The sequence below is a fragment of the Eumetopias jubatus genome, unplaced genomic scaffold (genome assembly GCF_037043125.1).
Source record: "Eumetopias jubatus isolate StellerSeaLion01/CBP00866 unplaced genomic scaffold, mEumJub1_p1.0 scaffold_6, whole genome shotgun sequence".
Taxonomy (NCBI): Eukaryota; Metazoa; Chordata; class Mammalia; order Carnivora; family Otariidae; genus Eumetopias; species Eumetopias jubatus.
The window spans coordinates 19947845-19968924 of NW_028274812.1; the positions used below are offsets into that span (position 1 = coordinate 19947845).

Genomic DNA, 21080 nt, shown 5'->3' on the forward strand with positions numbered 1-21080 from the left:
GCATGTTTAATTCTCAAATGCTTTTCAGGGGTCTCAGAGGAAGGAAAAGCCAAGTCCACTTGTTCAAGCCTTATACATGTCACTAGTTCTAATTCTATCTGCAAATAGTTTATTCGGTTTTATATTCTGAATTCAATAATGCTTTCATAACATATGAAACAAACTCCATAGAGGTGAAAATAAAGAACTTTCAAATATTGCAAGGAAATCCTTAAGGAGCAGTGAAAATAACTCATTCCCTCTTGGTTCACAGAGACTTATATTAAAAGTCTCCCTATATCACAGTACTCAAAAGGTGTTTTTTATATCCTCTATGATAATTTGCAGTCTAGAATAACTCAGTTTGTGTATTACCTAAACCCTGCTATTTTCTTTTGATGATTTCACTAATTTCATCATCTCTAGGGCCACAAAAACCCAGATTAGAAAGAACTAGTTTGTAAGAATCTCTCCTTATATATGGTTGACAGTATAGAAATACTGGAATCAGATTTGCTGATTATTAGAAGCTCAGGTAAATTGTTACTTGATGGAAAAGTCATACTACACATTTAAACTTTACCCATGAATTTCAAAAACCCTGCAATCATTTCTACCTATGTCACAGTGATCAAAAGTTCCCCAATTGCCAACCAAGTTTCCCAAGAAGAGTATCAAGTTAGATACGAGCTCCATATCAGAAGTCTAAACTTTAAGACTTATGTATGGATAAGAAATTCAGAACCCAATTGGATTTGTTGAAAACAGATAATAGGTTTGAAAAACAAAATACATTTGGGACACATCACTGGCATAATTCAGAGATTTTGTACTTTTTCCAGAAATTTGCTTCTCTCTATGATAGGCTTTCCCTCCCCTCTCCCCAAACGTCCACCCCTGACCAATAGTGAGGAATCTATGCTATGTATGCTCCAGGTGCTAGAAGCTGGGAAAGGTCATGAATTCATCCGTTGATGGGGCTGAGAACAGCAAGGGGCTCCTTGCACCCCCAGCCAGCTGACCTCTTCCTTCCATCCTAGAGAGTCCACAGAACACTAAGTTTCCTGCTACCAAGTAGCAGAGAAGTGAGAGAAGGTTGGAGTGTTTGGAAGAAATGGTAAAGAGCTTTGACTTTGATGTTGAGCTTGAGATGAAATGGGACATTTCTAAAAAGTTATTTTTTTAAGGATTTATTTATTTATTTGAGAGAGAGAGAGCATGAGTGGGAGAGGCAGAGAGATAGGGAAAGAGAATCCCAAGCAGACTCTGAGCTGAGTATGGAGCCAGAGGTGGGGCTTAATCTTACAAGCCTGAGATCATGACCTGAGCCCAAACCAAGAGACAGATGTTTAACTGACTACAACACCCAGTCATCCCTAAAAAGTTATTTTTAAAAGCTTAACTATTTAAATATATTTTTTAAAGATTTTATTTATTTATTTATTTATTTGTGTGTGTGAGAGAGAGAGAGCACAAGCAGAGGGAGAAGCAGGCTCCCCCTGAACAAGGAGCCCGATGTGGCACTTGATCCCAGGACCCTGGGATCATGACTTGAGCTGAAGGCAGATGCTTAACCGACTGAGCCAACCAGGTGTCCTCACTTGTCTTTTTTTACATTATAAATTTTATATCATGCATAACCAACCCTTACATGTTATAGGTATGTTGTTTTCCTAAAATTTCAATTTTATCTTAGATTAAAAAAATCTTTTTTCTGTTTCCCTCTCTTACCCACATCTTAGCACTACCTTGTCATTCTGATATTATTCCCACTCTATAATTATTTTATTTTACAATGCTGCTTTATTTAAAATTTCTTGATGTTTTGATCAGAAAAAACAGGGCTTAATACATATATTCTGTAACAAGGCAGGTTCCATCACCTATTTGGGGTTAAATATAAGTAAATCTATCAGATATTTATTCTGTGCTATCATATCCCTAACACTGTGTGAATGCATAATGGCATGCCATGGGGTACAAAAAGTTAATAAACTGATATTAGTACTCAAAGAAGTTTATAGTCTAGATGAGGTGATAGGACATACTCACACGATTCAATTAGGTAACATGGCCTGAGAGTATATAATATAACAACAAGATAGGCTTAAATAATGATATGCTCAATTGTGAGACACAGAAAGTGACAGGAAAGGGAAGTCCATGCTATAAAAAAATGTGAATGTGCTAATTGTGAACTTCAGATTCACACAGGAAGAGAGTGCAGAGGGCCCTGCAGTCTTGCCTCTGAGTGGAGGGATTTTCAGAAAAGGACCTGATCTTGGCAGAATATAGACACCTACATGACTGGATTTCAAGGAGTTGCCAGGAATTTTCCAACAGCTATCTTGGAATATTTGGTAGAAAGTTCTCATCCCAGAGCCCACTTAGAACCATGTCCCACCCTGCCTGTAGGGGTTGTACCAGCCCAGAGAGAACCCACCAGCGGAGGAAGAATCAACCTCTATAGAATAAGACAATATTGTGTTTTAATACTTAATATTTTTTTCTAGCTGGGAACAAATGGATAGTGAACAAGAAACAATGGGAAAGATATTGTATAAATGAAGAGAGACTAGTTTACTCTTTTGCATGTGTATGTGTCTATATAGTTTAAAATCCTATTAATAAATTCAGAAACCTGGGGCACCTGGGTGGCTCAGTCGGTTAAGCATCTGCGTTCAGCCCAGGTCATGATCCCAGGGTCCTGGGATTGAGCCCCACATCGGGCTCCCTGCTCAGTGGGAAGCCTGCTTCTCCCTCTTCTACTCCCCCTGCTTGTGTTCCCTCTCTCACTGTGTCTCTCTCTGTCAAATAAAGAAATAAAATCTTTAAAAATAAATAAATAAATTCAGAAACCTGTCAGAAGCAGGAGATGTAATTAACTATTACCTGGAAAAGTCCTTTAAATTCCCCATGCTTAGGAGACAGACAGCATGAATTTCCATCTCTAGTGTGTTGCTTACTAGTTATGGAGCTGGGAGCAAGGTCAGTTTCTTAATACCCTTTTCATAAGATTTGAAGGGAGGTAAACAGAGTATAAGTACATAGATTTCAGTTTGTCCCATTTTCTCTTAAAAGAAAGCTTTCTAACCTCAAACATGTTTAGTTTTGAAAATGATTTTGAACTTGTGGTAAGTGGCAGTAAAAAAATATAATCTGGGCAACAACTGCCCTTGAAGGATAGCCGTAAAGTCAGCTGGTTGGTTGAAAAGTAGGCCTTCAGCATCTGTGATGACTTGGAAATCAGAAAAGATCATAGAAGTAGAGTGGAGACAGCACACTGTCCAGTTAACATTTCAGAGAAATAAACATTTCTTCACTTCTTAAATATTCCTTAGATCACTACAGTATTTATTGTGACGGTAGATTTTATGAGAGCTAGTTGTCTTCTCCATGGGGGTCTCTTATCTACTTTCTGTAGTTGCGTATCAGCCTTGACAAATGATCATAGTTATCAGCTTAAAATAATACTCACTTATTATCACACAGTTCTGTAGGTCAGAGGGCTCAGTATAGCATGGCTCAGTGGGGCCTTGTGTAGCATCTCATAAGAATCTGAGGATGAATCCTTACCAAGCTCATTTAGGTTGCTGGCTGAATTCTGTTCTTTGTAGCTGTAGGACTGGGGTCCTTGTTTCTCTGTTACCTGTCAGCAGTTATTCCTATAAGTTTTCTACATACTTTTTCACACAGTCCATATGGCCACTCTGACAAAGATGGGTAGAGTCTCTCCCATGCTTTAAATTTCTCCAACTTATCCTTTTGCCACATTTTTCTGTTTTTAAGGCTCATGTGGTTTGATTGGGTCCACCTGGATAATCTAGAAAAAAATGCCCTTATTTTTAAGGCCCTTTAACCTTAATTATCTCTGCAAAGTATCTTTGCCATGCAACATAACATTCAAAGGTTGCAGAGATTTGGACATTTGCAGGGGGCCATTCTGCCTACCACAAAAAATTAAAAGCTATTATTCCTTATCTATTTTCAGAGCATATTGTCTTCCTAAAAAAACACTTTCTTATTTCAGCTAAATGATCTTGTTACCCCTGCCATCTAATAGGCTTGGAATGTAATCTCTCAGAGAGTAGTTCCTGGCATTTAACAGGCACTGATTTGCCTCAGATATGTGCTTATTTATTTTGGATTCTCACCTAACACAAGTGACAAGTATTTCTCCCCATCCCTGTTATGGTTCTCAGTTGTAGGATCTATTTTCTAGATTACCAAATAGGAAAAAAAAAAGGTGTTTCTTATTGATAAACATGCTTCATTAAACCTAAATATTTTTCTGTACGTATTATTTGGGACAATGATCAGGAAAGGAATTAGAAATAGATTGTACTACATTTCCTGATAAACATGCTTCATTAAACCTAAATATTTTTCTGTACGTATTATTTGGGACAATGATCAGGAAAGGAATTAGAAATAGATTGTACTACATTTCCTGATAAACATAGATGCTACATCTTCTGGTGTCATCGGTAGGACCACCTGGTAGGAGAGACTCTGGTTTCCTGATGAGGGACTGGTCCTGTCATTGAGGATGTGTGGCTCCCAGGAAGGAGTTAATCTTCTCCACATATGGGTGCAAATAATAGCTGCAATGGCTGTGAATGAATCCAAAGAACCCAGAGACAAAAGCCTAAATCCTGAGGAGCTGATTCTTGTACCCATGTTTTATTACTGGTCATATTTTTTTTAACCAGTTCAAGAAAATAATCACTGATTCATTCTTTATCTTTCCAATATTTATTCCCTTTAAGTCTGGAAAGACACAATGGAGAAAAGTCAGATCACACATTCTTATTATAAAATTCTTGTTCTTCAGGCTGATTTCCTCTTCCTCTCTTTGGCTCACTTCTCCTTCAACCATTTCACTGCTAATTAGGATTTCTAACAAGAACGAACAGAAGTAAAGAAGAAAATGCACAAGTACATCTGACCCTAATTACTGGTGTGAAGTTTGGGGAACGAGAGTGTGAAAACCAATGACCAGAAAGTTGGACTCTTTAGTCATCCTTGCTAAATGCCAGTGACAGTCATTGATAACTGAGTACAGATTACCTTTAATATAAACATCTGGGCATAATTAGAATCCAGATTATTTTGTAAGATGACGAAGGTGGACTCAGAAACATTTACTATTTTGTGCATAGCCCCACAATACAAATACCATGTAAATCTTCTCAAACAATGTCTAGAAAGTTGACCCTATTTTTTTCCTGGGTATATATGGAGATGTCAAAGCCAGAATTTGTTATTGAGTTACAGTTGCACTGAATAAGAATCAGTATGAATAAGCTAAGACCACAATGCAAATCTGCTATTCTCTCTCATACATGCTTCCCACCAGCTGATGTCTGGCTAGGTGTGGAAAAGTCCTAGGGAAAGTGGGTATGCTGTACTGCAGTGGTTTTGTGTGCTGGAAAGCACCAGATGTGTCATTACCTGCATCTTCACATGCTATTAGTGTGCCATGATACCTTATTTCCCACTAATAAATCACCATAAGCTTGAGGCCTTTGTCTTGACAACCTTATTTTCTCTTAGCCCAAGACTATTCCATGGTCCTGGTGAAAAATGACCAGACCTCATCCTTGCTTGAATTTCTGTATACAGAATTCCTCTTCATTTGAAAGGCTTTTTCCCTTTGAAATTCAGCCAAAATTAAATGAGAAAACTTATCCATTATGCAGTCTTACTCTTAAAGCAAATATGAGTCTCCGGTTATGGAAATCTTGTAGGTACTATCTGCCTTCAGTTAGGAATAATTTAGAAATTGAATAAGAAATCCCTTTCATTGACTGACATTTTGAAGATTAAATCTGAAGCCTCTTGAACTTCATTATAGCTTCATGAATATTATAAGGCTTCAAAACTTGACTGTGGCTTTGAAACTCAGCCAGGAATGTATCAATGGTGTTAAAACTTGTATTTATGTAATGCCCTTTCTTCCAACTGGTGATTTAAGGCACCTAGCACATTATTTTGGTCTAGCTCCATGACATGCATATAAGTTGTTAGGTAGAAGGTCTCACTATTTCTACTTTATAAGGAGGATCCCTAAGGGTCAAGGAAGTGACAGAAAAATACAAAAAAAACATGTAATTCTCTAGTAGATATTTCTAAACTCTGAATCCCTCTCTGGGAAAGTTGCTTTCACTACTGAGTTTCCTCTTACTTGTGTTACATGGTGTTGGCTATGCATTCAACCCTCAACTTCTGCTTCAGCCTGGTGCCCAACTCCTGTGGTCCACTTCTCTTCATTTGCCCACCTACTTGATTTCCATCAATAAACCTCTTTCTACTCCAAGCCCCGGAACATCACTATTCATCTTTAAAGTATGTGAGACTCTCCCAGGGTGCTCTGGGCCTCAATAATGGTGATGCTTTTTTAGTGGATTTATGATACAGCCCAGGAATCTTCATTTTAGCAGATAACCTTGAAAGGGTCCAATGCTGACAGTAGTTGAGAAAAGTGCCTCACAATCAATCCTGATGTGGAGTGGGAAAAGTTGGAAAGATTTTTTAGAATCGTGAGTCTATTAACTACAGTCTAGCAGATTCCAGGCCACCTATCTTATCTAGCTTGAGTTCCTGAGAAGTAAAACCTAAGGCAGAGATTCTTTTGCTAATGATTTATTGAGTTGTGTTCTCAAGAGAAAGAGAGGGAGGGAATCAGGACAGGGCTGGGTAATAAGCTAGCAGTTTCTCAGTTGGAGAGAAATTTCAGTCTGATCCCACAAGTATGCTCTGGAATACAGATTGGCCACAGAATTAGCAAGGGAGCCAGTTTTTGAAATTTCGAGTCAGTCAGTCATTTGGCCAAGTGCTTCTAGGGGGCAGAGGAAGTGGTGGGGAGGTGCAGCCTTCCTGATGAGGCATTTCCAGGTTGTCTGAGAGCAAGTCTTCATAGAAGGAGGTAGCTGGAGGTTGTTATCAGCATATCAGGGCTATGAGTATTCTGGCTGGGAAAGGTGATCTGGGTAGGGCACCAATAGTATCTGCTACATCCCTCAACTCAACAAGAATCATCTTTATTCCTCCTAGTCTTGAGCTCATGGCTTTATCATTTGCTCAATCCAATACTTAACTCTCTATATTTCTGTTACAGTACCTTCCCTAGCAGCTTCTATGGTACCACAGTTGCTTAAAAACTTGTTCTTCCCAATCCCCTTCCTAGTGACAGAAGTCCTGCCTTGGAACCAGCCCATTAAAAGGGCACCATCTCTGGCCACTGTTAGTTTGCAGATGTCTACATGGCTCTTCCATGACTTCTTGTTTCCAAGGCCCCAACATGGGTTCTCCCTTTTCTGCTTAAGTTATTTGCCTATCCCTGTCTCTAGTTCCAAGAAGGACTTTCATGTTGCAGAACTCCAGGGGGTACTATTATCATTGCCTTCTCTGAGAATGGCACCTTCCAGAGATGTGTAATATGGCAATCCAGGCAGTACTCCCTGGGAACAGTGATTTGCCTCCAGACTAGATTTTAGCAGAATCTGGCAGCCCATTTCCCAGTCTTGCCCTCTCCCAGTCTTTCATTTCCCAGGTTCTGCCTGGTGGTACTAGAAAAGCTAGGAATGGTTTTACTTCACTATGCCTGTTGCCTTCTACCATGTTTCCTCCTTCATAAGAATTTACCAAAGGTTATAAAATCATAAGAGGCCATCAAATGTTATTATATACTCCATCATATGGCAAACTAATAATGAAACTGAATGCTTCAATAAAATCAGTTCATTTGGTAGAGATGTTGCTAAAAGTTCATAAAACAAAGTAAATAAAGGAGCTAAACTAAATGTAGAAAGTAAAGGACAGAGATATTAAGCTAGCTTCCCAGACCCTGGGATTACTGCCTGCATATGACTTGGCCTTCTCATAGAACTTGGGGTCTATGTGTTACAGCAGAAATTCAGATAGCACTGCTTCCAACAACTTTCCTTCCAGAAAATTCCTATTCTAAAGATACAGCACAGTGATGCGCTTGGTAAATAAGACTTATATTTTTAAATTTACAAGAAAATTCACATAAGTGAAGCAATTATAACTATTTGAACACACTATAATAAATATCATTATTTAATTTAAAACTAATGAGGCAACTGACAGGAATACAAAATTCAAAATAAAGAGAAGGGTTTACTCTAGTAACCAAAGCAAACAAAGGGTGTAATTTGCATCTATCAAAGTGACAAATTTTACAAAATGTTAGTATGTAGTGTTGGTCAAGATATGGTAAAATGAACACTCAAATATGCAGCTGGTGGTAGAATGAACGGTATAGATTTTTTGAAGGTCAATTTTTTCAAAATACATCAAGAGGGAGCATCTTGATTGAGTAATTTTACTGCAAAGATTTATATTAAGAAAATGATCTGATCTACAATGATACAAATATGTGTGTACAAACAGGAAAAATAAAAACTTTCCATATTCCTAACCCTCTACAGAGCAAATATTAGATAAATGCTAGCATATATATTTTTAAATACTTTACTTTTTAAAGCAGTTTCAGAATCACAGCAAAATTGAGAGAGAGGTACACAGATTTCCCATATACTCCCCGCCCCCATCAATGCACAGCCTTCCCTACAATCAACATTCCCCACCAGGGTGGTATATTTGTTATAATTTATGAACCTACACTGACCTATTATTATTATTATCCAAAGTCCATAGTTTATATTAGAACTCACTCTTAGTGGTGTACAATCTATGGGTTTGGACAAATGTTTAATGACCTATATCCATCAGAGTATTTTCACTTCCTTGAAAAGCTTCTGTGCTGTGTTTATTCATCCCCCCACCCCCAAGCCCCTGGCAACCATTGATCTTTTTATTGCCCCTATAGTTTTCTTTTTCCAGATTGTCACTTAGTTGGAATCACACAGGGTATAGCCTTTACATACAGGCTTCCTTCACTTAATAAGATGCATTTAAGTGTCCTGCATGTCTTTTCACATCTTAATAGTTATTTCCTTTTACCACTGAATAATATACTGTTGTCTAGACGTACCATAGTTTCTTTATCCAATTTGCTGGTATATTTTTACCATGGAAGAGAAGGGTCCCATTTTATTGGGCTCTGTCAGGTATGTTGTAATTTGACTTTCTCAATGGTGATATAATCTGAACTCAAAGTTTGGAGGTTTGGAGAGCAGGATAGTTTGGAAAAGATGGAGCATGGTTGAAATTACTTGGATCTAACAAGGTCAGATTGAACAAGGCTTCTGCTGGGCCTATCCCAAGCTGTGTAATTCTGAATTTTGTTTGAGATCCAAACCCCAACTAACTATAGAAAAACAGTAACTTTGTTTGCTTGTTTAAGTTCACCTATCTTCCTCAGGACCTCATGGGTGTCATTGGGTTAGAATAAGACTCCTGAGCTTATGCATGTTGAAAATAGTCACTGAGGACTGGACAACCGTCTAGGAAAATAAGGCCTAAAAAAGAGTGATGGTGCCCGAAAGAAGCCTGAGCTGCCTGTACTGAAAGCCTGCTGGGACTCCCTTTGCCTTATTACTTTGTGACTCGGTATTTAAAGTTCAATAAATCATAGGTAGTATTATTGGTATCTTTTTTAGCCAAGTTACTATAAAGGCTTAGGTTTTTACTGTTTCCTCCACACTATTTGTACCTCTGTCAATATTGCTATGCAGGAAGCCTCTTGTTTTCTTTACTCAGTGTCTTACACCTGCTTAACAGCAGTGTGTGTCCAACCTCCTGCATGAAGCCTGCCTGGAATTTTACACTGATTGATTCCTTTTTTAAATTCTCATCCTTAGAGTTGGGTCATACAATTTGACTCTTTAAAATATTAGAAGCAGCACAGAGTCCAACATATGGAATGTGCACCATGGATGGCTGATTTTCAAATGAGAATGCAGTCACTACAATATTAAATTCTTATTCTGTTAAATACATAAGCTTGCATTATCTTTAAACTTTTATTTTAAAAGGTATTATAAATTCCTATTATTCCAGGTACTAACATCTTCCTCCCCTCAGACAATTGGATGGGTATGAGCCTTGAACAGCTCTCTTCCTACAACACTCAGTTCACAAGCTTAAAATGGAACAGAATTTTGGTTCTGTTTGGTTCTGTTAAGAGATTTGAAGAACTTTCTCACTTACTGCTTCAGACTGAAATAATTGCCTGAACTTCCTAACCTTCATTTTTTCCATTTATACACAGCTTCTTATTTTATTTCTACAGATTTTAAGAGCTCCTAATTTGAATAATGTATTAAATAGACACTTCATCTATATTACAGTTTATATTCAGTAATATCAAGTAATAGCTTATAGTCATCACATCAGGTTTCTTTTTGAATGTTCTCAAGTGTATTCTAGTTACCATCAATAATAATCAAGCCTCAGTTAGGTCATGATCCTTCTTCTGAGCTGTCGGTCATTCACTATGAGAAACATTGAGATAATGCAGAAGACAATTATCTAAAAAACTCATTACTGCATGGAAACAAGCAAGGTGTGTTTCCATTGCAGGTGGAGTCTATTCTGACAATATGATGGTGGCTTTGCAATTGACAGTAGAAATAGGGGATGTGTTGTGGTGGATTTCTGGCAGCACAATGGCCCCCAGCTATCCTTTCTCTTCATATACAAGCTAATCTGGGCTTCTAAAACTTGTATCTCCGTCACATTCAAGGAAGCCAGGGGCAATGGAAACTCACCAATAAACCACAGTATCCCTTGGTACACAAAACAAGCTTTTTCCCCTGGAACTAAAATAACTTGAAAAAAACACACCAGTGTATTTTTATGCTGTTCCAGTCTATATGAGCAGTTGCAGACATATCTGGTGATTCTGATTCAGCAGTTATGGAGGAAAGCGAAATCATTGCCGCCTTCACTTTGTAGTTCTGTGAACTTTCAGGGGGCACAACTGAAAAATCAATGCCAAATGTTCTTGAGAAGATGCTTTTAATGGGTTTCCTGTTGACCTCACCACGAGAAGCAGCTGTCATATTTGATCAATGTGACAGTGTCATGCTGATCAATCTCTTCTCTGGGTTATCCTTCCCAAATATTTCTGAGCATATACAGGGTGAATATATAAGCCTTGGTTCCAGTGCTCATTTCTCAGCAAATTAATCTCTACATTGGCTTTTCTTTTTTTTTTTTTCTTAAGAAAGACAGAGAGAAAGAGAGAGAGAATGCTGGCAGGGAGGGGCAGAGGGAGAGAGAGAAAATGTAAACCAGGCTCTATGCCCAGCACGGAGCCTGATGCGGGGTCTGATCTCTGGATCTTGAGATCTTGACCTAAGTTGAAATCAAGAGTCAGATGCTTAACCACCTGAGCCACCCAGGTGACCCTCTACATTGGCTTTCTTATCCCTAGTTAAGGGTGAAATTCATCTCCACTGTTGCCTTTTTGTTCCTAGTTATGAAAGAAATCAGCAAAGGGGGACTAATGCCATGTTTCTAACCTCATCCAGAGTACTATGACAACTCAGCATGCCTTGTGTTAATGAGAAGGAGGCTTCCCCTTCTTACCTTAAGTTCATTTGAAGAATGCTACAGAATATCAGGCTTCAAAATAGTATAGTACTTTGAATGCACACATGCATCTATTTAACCCAAAGCATGTGCAAGTACGTGCACATGCGTGCACACACACATACACACGCATGGTCAGAAAGAGTTCTACTATCACTCAATTTTACACCTGAAGCCAGGATTATCCTCAAATTATACAGGCTTTGGTATAAATCTAGTACATCAGCCTAGACTTTTCCTACTTTCATGATGAGTTTCAGGTATCTATCCCTCACTCCTTCAATCCAGCCTTGGTTATGACTAACCTTGTCCATTATATCTGCTGTCTCAATTTTGAACCTTAGTGGGTGTCAAGCCTTCTGTGTTCTCCCTTCTCTCTAGAGGAGGATACTTGTTTATATGTTTTTGAGAATCAGATACATTAAGGGGTGGTCAGGCACATGTATCTCATCTAAATTCCAAGTCTTAATGAAAACTAATTGGCTTTATTACACTAGAAAAAAGTCCACTTTGGGTACAAATATGAACAAGAGATAAGTGTAGACAGAACATCATGTTAAACACATTTGTGTTTGTCTCATATACCCTCATCTAAGAATAACTAGAAGCCATGAGGGAAAAATCTTGATATGTTGCCCAATTACTTCAGTAGAACTGAATCCCATGATTGAGGCATCATCCAAAAATGGTATAACACCTCGCATCCTAGAAAGCAAAATTCCCATAAAACACTAAAAAAGTCCCACAGTCAACAGAAATATTGGCCCAGCGATGCTACATTCCATATGTTCCTCAAATGCATTTTTTTGATGAGTGTGATTTGATGAGATTGAGCAAGGTCAGTTTGCAAAGACCTGACCCCAGTAGCCTAGGATAGCAGTCCAGGTTAACTACAGGCACAGAGAGTTCCTTGTAGTACATTAAGAGCCTCCTCTAAGTTTGTTCTTATCCCGTGACTTCCAAACTGTTATTACCAACCAAGACTGCATGCCTGCCTCAAGGGCTCTTGTTTAATTAGATTCTTAAGTTAACCTCTGTGATTATTTCCCCCAGGACAGAAGGTACACTCCCAGTTAAGCGCACGGACAATTGTGTCCAGAAGGATTGACCCTGGAGTAGTCTGGGAACTCAGATAAAACCTTAGTAAATCAGTTTATAGTTTCTTGTGACTAGGTCAGTCTGAGGGTCGTAAAATCTAGTATATTGATTCTGTGGTGTGTTTCTTTCCAAATAATTTTTGTCTGTTGTTTTCTTAACTTTCCCTATGTAGTAATGAATAGAACACCTATATGAAAGAGCCATGCAAAATATTCTGCCTCTATACCAACATGTTCCATGTGAAATAAATCATGGTGACCTCACCATGTGATGAAATATGCAGAAGTCCTCTTTGTAATAAGATTATATAATCTACAAGCAAGGGCATATTTTATTTTGCACACACAAACATTAATGTGGTAGCGGCAAATACCACATCTTTCCATGAACCTGCTGAGTAAAATATCACTGTTGGATTACAACTAAGCGAGAGACAGAGCAACATAATACTTAAGAATGAGAACTCTGGAGTCATACCAGCTGGGTGTCAGTCTAGTTACCACCACTATCCAGCTGTGTGATCTTGGACAAGTCATTCAACCCACTAGTCCCTGGATTTTTTGTGAGTAAGCTGGATATGGTAATATCACTGATTTCATAAGGCATGGTGAGGTGGATAAGATAATATATGTAAAGCACCTGATTAAGTTCCTGTCACATAGCAAGCATTTGATCATGTTATCTCTGTATGTGATGCTGGGTCAGATTTGATGTAATTCTGCATATTTTTAAAACAAATAAAGTTTGTATTTTAGAAAAGTTTTAAAGAAAAGTTGCAAATTTTTATCAGGGAGTTCTTATATACTCTGCACCTACTTTCTCCTGTTGTGAACATTTCACATTGCTATGTTACATTTGCCACAATTAATGAGCCAAGATTGGTATATTATTATTAACCGAACTCCATTATTTTTTTCATATTTCATCAGTTCTCCTTTATCTGTTCCAGGATCCCAGTCAGGATACCACATTACATTCATTTATATCATCTCCTTAGGCTCCTCTCAGTTGTGACAATTCTTGAACTCCCTTATTTCTGATGACCTTGACAGGTTTTAGAACTTCTGGTCAGATATTTTGTAGAAGGTTCCTAAAGTTGAGTTTGGTGACGTATTTCTCATAGTCAGACTGGGATTGTAGGTTTTGGGAGAAAGACCACAGAGGTGAAGTGTCTTTCTCAACACAACATATTAAGAGAACACCCTATCAATTTATTACTGATGATGTTAACACTGATCACCTGGCTAAGATAGTGTTTACCAGGTCTCTCTTTTTATACCCCTTTTAATGCTGTGCTCTTTCAAAGCAAGTCACTAAGTGTATCCCACACTTAAGGGATGGGGAATTATTCTCCACCTTCTTGAGGGCAGGGCATAGTTTTTTTTGGAATTCTTCTGTATAGATTTGTCTCTTCTCCCCCATTTATTTTTTTTTTATTTAATAATTTATGTATGTGAACATGGACTTGTGAGTATTTATATTTTATACTCTGGGTTATAATTCAATAGTCTATTGCTTATTTTGTTGCTTAAATTGTTCAGCTTTGGGAAAGACCTTTGGGCTTCCCTTTAACATATATCTTGTTTTGTTTTTTAAGCACTTCCTTACTTTCTGGCACTGCAAGATGCTCTACACTCATCTTGTACATTTCCTGCCCCAGCCCTACAATTGTTTATTTTTCCTAAGAAGTCCTGATCCTTTTTATTAGAGAATGGTATTACAAACCAAGACCTGGGCACTGGGTATGTTTGTTGCTATTTGGGTATTTTTGCTTCAGCCCACTGAGCTGGGAAATATATGTACAACCGGTCCACATTTAAATATATTCATATATAATTATTTCTATATAAACTTATCAATATCTATATTAAGCTATACTTAAATTCATGCTAATGCCTCCAACTTGATTCCAGTACCACATGGTTCATTCCAGTTTTCCCCCTTGTCTATAACTTCCCACTCCAACTGTGACAAACTTGGCTTCTACCATCTGCCATGCATTTATTTATTTGTTCAACCTTGGTGCATGTACAGCTATTTCAGAATTGTTAACCCATACTCCATGAGAAACAACTTGGCCAACTAGAGTATATTGCTTATATTCCATTTCTGAATATAATTTTAATAGATTCAGATCAGCCCTGAGACCTCTCAAGGAAGTCCTTCTTAATTGAATCTATATTTGGCATTCTTATTTCTATAAATATGCCCTTTACAACCTGAGCAGAGCAGTTGACATCCAAGCACATTTGCATAAAGTCTGCACCCTGTATTTGTTTTATCAACAGATTCTGCTAAGAATTCTTTTCCTATATGCACCTGACAACATTAATCTTAAAAACTACTCTTTCAATTTCTGTAACACATATTGACTAAAGTCTCACTAGCCATGAGTTCTTATTGGGGCCTTAGGAATTCCAAATTTGATTCTTTCAAGAAATGCTATTGGGAGATGCCACATAAAAAGCAATATGCCACTCAAGAAATCCCAACAGTTGCAACATTGGGACAGATAGTGTTGTGATCTACATGAGTTGTTATCTACTTAAAATATCAACATAAAATATCAACCAATAGTGATCCAGGAAGATGAACCTTAAATTAAAATCCATAATAGATCTCATTCTTAGGTGGTACAGGCATGATAATAAACCTTATGACCTGTATTTAAACCCCAGAGTCTGTTTAGAACATGATAGGCTTCTATTCCAGGCTTCCAATTTACCACTTGGCATATGAATTCTAAGGAAAAGGCTGAAGGATATGAAATTCTTTAATATGTCCCAAAGTATACTTTTTTATGTATGGTATTTTGTCAACTTGTAGATACTAATTATATTAGTAAGAAATCAATTATGAAAGTGGAATTAAGATGCCAATACCATATAATTCTATGGTATTGTTTTTGTAATAAATAAAATTCTATATTGCCTACCAGAAAATGCTATGTTAGATCCTAATTAAATAGGTCAGAGATCAGTAGAATATTTACAAATAGCTCTTGTATTTCTGCAAAATCCACTCTAACCTATTAGCTCAGTCTAAACATGGCAACATAAAACTAGAGGTACTTTAAAAAGGATAAACCATTGACAGGAACTCAAAATGGACCATAATAATATTAAATGATGTAACTCTCTTGCATATGTAAAAGAAAGCATGTTTCCTATCACCCACAAGTAAGCAGAAGTAGGGATTTGAGAATAGATACGCATTCTTAGAGCTTGATAGAGGCCCAGAGGAATAGGCAAGGATTCTGACCCAGCAGGTTGTTGAGAAGAAAGTTGGTGCCTGATGAATTTTAACAACACTTTAACTTCCCACAGTGGTTAAAGCAGCCAGCTCTCTGTAACATACTTTATCTCTATGATTACCTGCCAAATGCTTACCGCAAACCTGCAAAGATTAGTTACTCCAGGGGGAATGGTTTATAACTTCATGACAGCGTTTTGTGCCAGATCAATAATAAAGGCAAAGGAACATAGCAAGCTGCCCTTTTTTCTCTGAACTATCCCTCTAGTTCAATGGAATGTTACTGACTGATCCTCAGCATCATTTAAACACAGCAGCAATTGTCCTCATTTGTTTTTCACATACACTATAATTTTTTGAACGAATTACCTAAAATGCAATTGTATTTTCAGGGAATTGAGGCTTACCATATATTATCATCAATTTGCAGGGAGCCTGCTGTTCACGTGTCATATAAGTGGGGGTTTTCTCTCTTAACAATAGATTGTGATGGTGTATTTAGAAAAAAGTCTGTAATGCTCACATATGTTAAAACCAGGTGGGTTTAAGCAATAGAAATCAACTAATAATAACAATGATAATAACATATGCTCGATTAAATGAACTTTCCTTTGTTCTCTTCTATCCTACATAGCAGTTAATTTACATTTTAATAAACTGAGCAAAAAATAATGAGGGGGTCATATTTTGTGAACAGAGAAAAATTTTTAGGGAAAAAGGAAAATATAGAGTCAGAGGAAACGAAAATTCATAGATCCTAGACTTGAGCATGGACAAGCCTAGACAGTCGTGAATCTCATCACAAATTCTCCCTAGAAAAGCATAAAGGAAATTTAGCAGCCCAGGTTTTCAAGAAAAACTGAGGGTACTTTCATCCTTTGAGGTCATTATTTTTAAAATAATCTGATTAATCTTCCTTCAATTAATCTAATATTTGGGTCATTTAGAGGAATATGAGTTTTATTTTCTTAACAATATAAAATAATACAGCCCTTTCTAATTTGATCTGAATTGAGACTGTATCAAATGATGTATTGAGTGTATAATGCTTTCAGATAGAGAGGCAGTGCAGAGTTATAAATGCCAAGAAATCAGAATATTTTCTCTGGGACAGTTATGTTTACCATTGTTTCCCCAAATACTTCCTTGTTTTATGTTGAGATAGAAGAATGCTGTTTTGTTTCTTTTTAGTTTGAAGCTAATGTTGAGGGTCTAAATTTGAAGAGGCAACATAAGTAGATTTATGCATAGTGGTGGGGTTGCTCTAATGAAATAGAACAGTCATCAACAAAAGTACTCTATTGCAGTTCAACATTCTCTCAATCTATATTCTCTATCCTCTGCCTTTGGGCATTCAAACTGGGACAATTATTATTAAAAACTCAAAAAAAATAAATATCAAACTGATTGTTTTTGCTAACAAATATCTTGTCTGTTAGGGGAGTTCTCCAGCAGTTGAATAAAGCTGATACTCGCATGCATAGTGCCACTTGGCAGAAACCAGGTCCAGCTCTGGAAGGCCACTGCCTCTGTATTTACTCACTGTGTGACCTTAAGTTCAGGACCCCTGGGATTTCAGCGGGACAGATAATGTACTTCCTTCCCAAATTTGATGCAACAAGAAGTAGACCCAGGGGCAAACAGATGAGGATAAAATATGTTTTATTAGTAAGGTGACTATATATATAGAAAACTCAAAAGAATTTATTAAAAATTAGAATAAATTAATTTAGCAAGCTTATAGGCCAAAATACAACTGTCAAGAGTGTTTCTATATACTAGCAACAAATAACAAATTTTTTTTCAAATATACAAATTGTTGCAGCATAATAAAAATCAAATACCTAGGTTCTGCCCACTGAAAAACTACAAAACATTGCTGGGATGAATTTAGGAAGCTCTAAATAAATGAAAGCTTCTGGACATGCTCTAAATCGTGATCTGGGCAGTAGTTACATGGGTATGTACTTACGTAAACATTTATTGATCTGTACAGTAAAGATTTCTGCATTTTACCATATGTGAGTTATACTTCAATTAATTTTTTTTAGATTTTATTTTTAAGTAATCTCCACACCAAACCTGAAGCTTGAACCTATGACCCTGAGATCGAGTCACATGCTCCACCAACTGAGCCAACCAGGCACCCCTAAAATTTTTTTTCAAGTTAAAACAAAAGAAAACAAAACAAAAAACTAACTAACTGAAAGACAGATAACCACACTGGATTAAGGACATAGTTTAGACAGGTGGCCAATATAGACTTTTCACTACTTGATCTTAGAACTAGAGAAATTCATCTGTCTAGCCTACTGGCAGGGCTGCACAACGACAGCCCACATCTGCCCAAGGCCTCAGAACCAACCAGAACCTTTGAGGAGTGTCAAGTGATTGTCTCCAAATGAGAGAGCAAGGGGCGGAGCTGAGCATGCCCAGTTTTTTTCTTAAAACGAATCACTCCTCTTTTCCCATTAGGTAAGTCAAAAGACCTGAGGTGCTACTTAATAAGGAGTCTCTTCAGTGGAAGCATTAACTGAAGGGAAAGAAGGGAAAGAATTAAATGAAGGCAAAGAAGTCCCCAGTTGTGACTTAACTTTAGTCTTCAAATGTGTAAAACAGTGATCATAGAACCTATCTCATATAGTTGTGTAAAGAGTAGAAAGATAATCTATGTGCATGGCTTTGCCAAGTACCAGTAAATGTAGAATTGGAAAAGCAAAGCATAGAAAATTTAGAGGGGCAAGAGATCTTCAAAAAGATAATCTGATCCACTTGTATGGGATTTTTTTTTTTTTTAATTAGGAAACTGAGACCCAAGGAGGTCTAGACTCTTATCGAAGTTCCCTGCCTTGCTGGAAATGTACTGTTGACCTATTGTAGCAGCACTGCTTCTGGGTCCCAGGTGTTCATGTGCCTAGTTCAGAGTTCTTTCTGCTATTCCACTCTACAGAATAGCCATCCTCACTGGCAGCAGATAGAATCGCCAACAATTCCCCCTGACTGCCATGAATTTCCTGTTTTCAGAAGGTAGCAGTCACTTCCCACCACCCCCCCAACCCCACCCCCGTGGAGGCCTTGTGTGCTGCCTCACTCAGGCAGCAATTTGTAGGCTTTGTTGTGATTTAGCAATAGAACAAGATTACTGCTTAGAATCAAGGTAGCTATTTTCACAATCCACTCTGAAGTAGTTAGGCAGGTATTATTTGAAGGTAAATAAACACAGTCAACTACAATTATTTGATTCTACTTATTCTATTAGAAAAGGTAATGATTTAATGATACCCTAGTGGTCTATAACAGCTAATTCACCACAGAAAACTGAATCATAAAATCCCCTTCTCACTAAAAACTCTGCAACTAGTGTTATGAAAAGGCACTAAAGCGCAGGGAACCACAGTGTTTTCACCTTCCCACTAAGGGATATTATTAGTTTGGATTCTCTATTCATTGGTCATGAAAATATAGGATTTGGGGGGAACAGGAAAACCTGTAACATACTCTGTTTGATCAGTGATAGATCCTCGCAACATTATCTGAGACAGTTGCTATGACAAAGTAAATGGTCCTGTAAAGCCCAAATGATTTTCTATGTTGCACCTTCCCGAATGCTAGTTCTTTCCAAGCTGGGGTAGTAGCTGGAGAGAGAGTTCTTCCTGATGGTGGCACCCCCTTCATGTGCAGACCCAGTGGACTTGCAGGGTAGGGAAGTGCATGTGCTTGCTTCAGATTTACACAAACACACAAGCTGTTTGTGTTTATTTTGGAAAGGCATGTGAATTACAAATATTTCCTGAAAACATGTGCCTAGCCTCCTGGCTGGCTGTATGATGAATACTGACAGGATGAGCTTCTTTGTCATCGTTTGCTGTTAAAAGACTGGGGTCAGTACTTCTACTCAGAAAGATAGCTGTGCACATCTGGAAGGATCCTAGGGAGAAGCCCCAAACCAGCTTGACCATGATACTGGTACACAGCAGGATGCCCTCTCCTCAGCCACCAGAAAAGTGCCGCTTTTGTAGATTTCTATATCTGCACCACACTGCCACTGAGTGTAAGAACAAGGATCAGGAGGGCATTTGGGTACCACCACTCTTTCTTCATTTGTAAATGGCGAGATTCATGTCTATTTGGCAGGATTATCATGAACTCATTATTTGGAAATTGTATAAACAATCCAAAAAATCGTAGCTAGTATTAATGTGTATATTAACATTAGATAAATGTAAAATTAGTTAAATTTGACAAGAGCAGTCTACTGATTGTTTATTGTACATATATGTATGCATATATACAAAGTACATGTATTTTATTTTACATGTATTTGTATGGGTAATACATGTATATATTACCTATAACATCAGTAAACAGGTACAGTTAGAGGCCAGCGTGGCTCAAGAAACATGTCACCATTTGACCAGTTTGTCTTGTTTACACCTGTGCTTCCAAAATCATTACTTCACTCTCAAAAGTGGCCCAGTATGGACAATAAATTATATGATTACCCTAAATAAGAATCAAAAGGAAAATATTGATTCCCAAAGAAATCCAAGAGCAATTACAGCCTCAGTGCTTACCAATAACATGCCCACTAGACAACCATGGCTTAAAAAATTTGTACTGGGGACACCAAAATAATTCTGAAAATACATAATACATCTTTTTCTTTAAATTTTATTTTATTAGGTTATGTCAATCACCGTACTTTACATCATTAGTTTTTTTTTTTAATTTTTTATTATTATGTTAATCACCATACATTACATCATTAGTTTTTGATGTAGTGTTCCATGATTCATTGTTTGTGCATAACACCCAGTGCTCCACGCAGAATGTGCCCTCCTTAATACCCATCACCAGGCTAACCCATCCCCCCAACCCCTCCCCTCTAGAACCCTGTTTGTTTCTCAGGGTCCATAGTTTCTCACGGTGCATCTACCCATCCGATTCCCCCCCCTTCATTTTTCCCTTCCTACTATCTTTTTTTTTTAAACATATAATGTATTATTTTTTTCAGAGGTACATGTCTGTGATTCATCAGTCTTGTACAATTCACAGCGCTCACCATAGCACATACCCTCCCCAGTGTCTAACACCCAGCCACCCCATCCCTCCCACCCCCCACCACTCCAGCAACCCTCAGTTTGTTTCCTGAGATTAAGAATTCCTCATATCAGTGAGATCATATGATACTTGTCTTTCTCTGATGGACTTATTTCGCTTAGCAT

General features: G+C 37.7%; 1 protein-coding gene across 3 annotated transcripts in view; it reads right to left on the reverse strand.

Annotated features, from left to right (window-relative positions):
* Positions 1–21080, reverse strand: part of GRM1 (glutamate metabotropic receptor 1) — a 432450-nt gene that overhangs the window by 79785 nt on the left and 331585 nt on the right. The gene's annotated exons all lie outside the window — the stretch shown is intronic.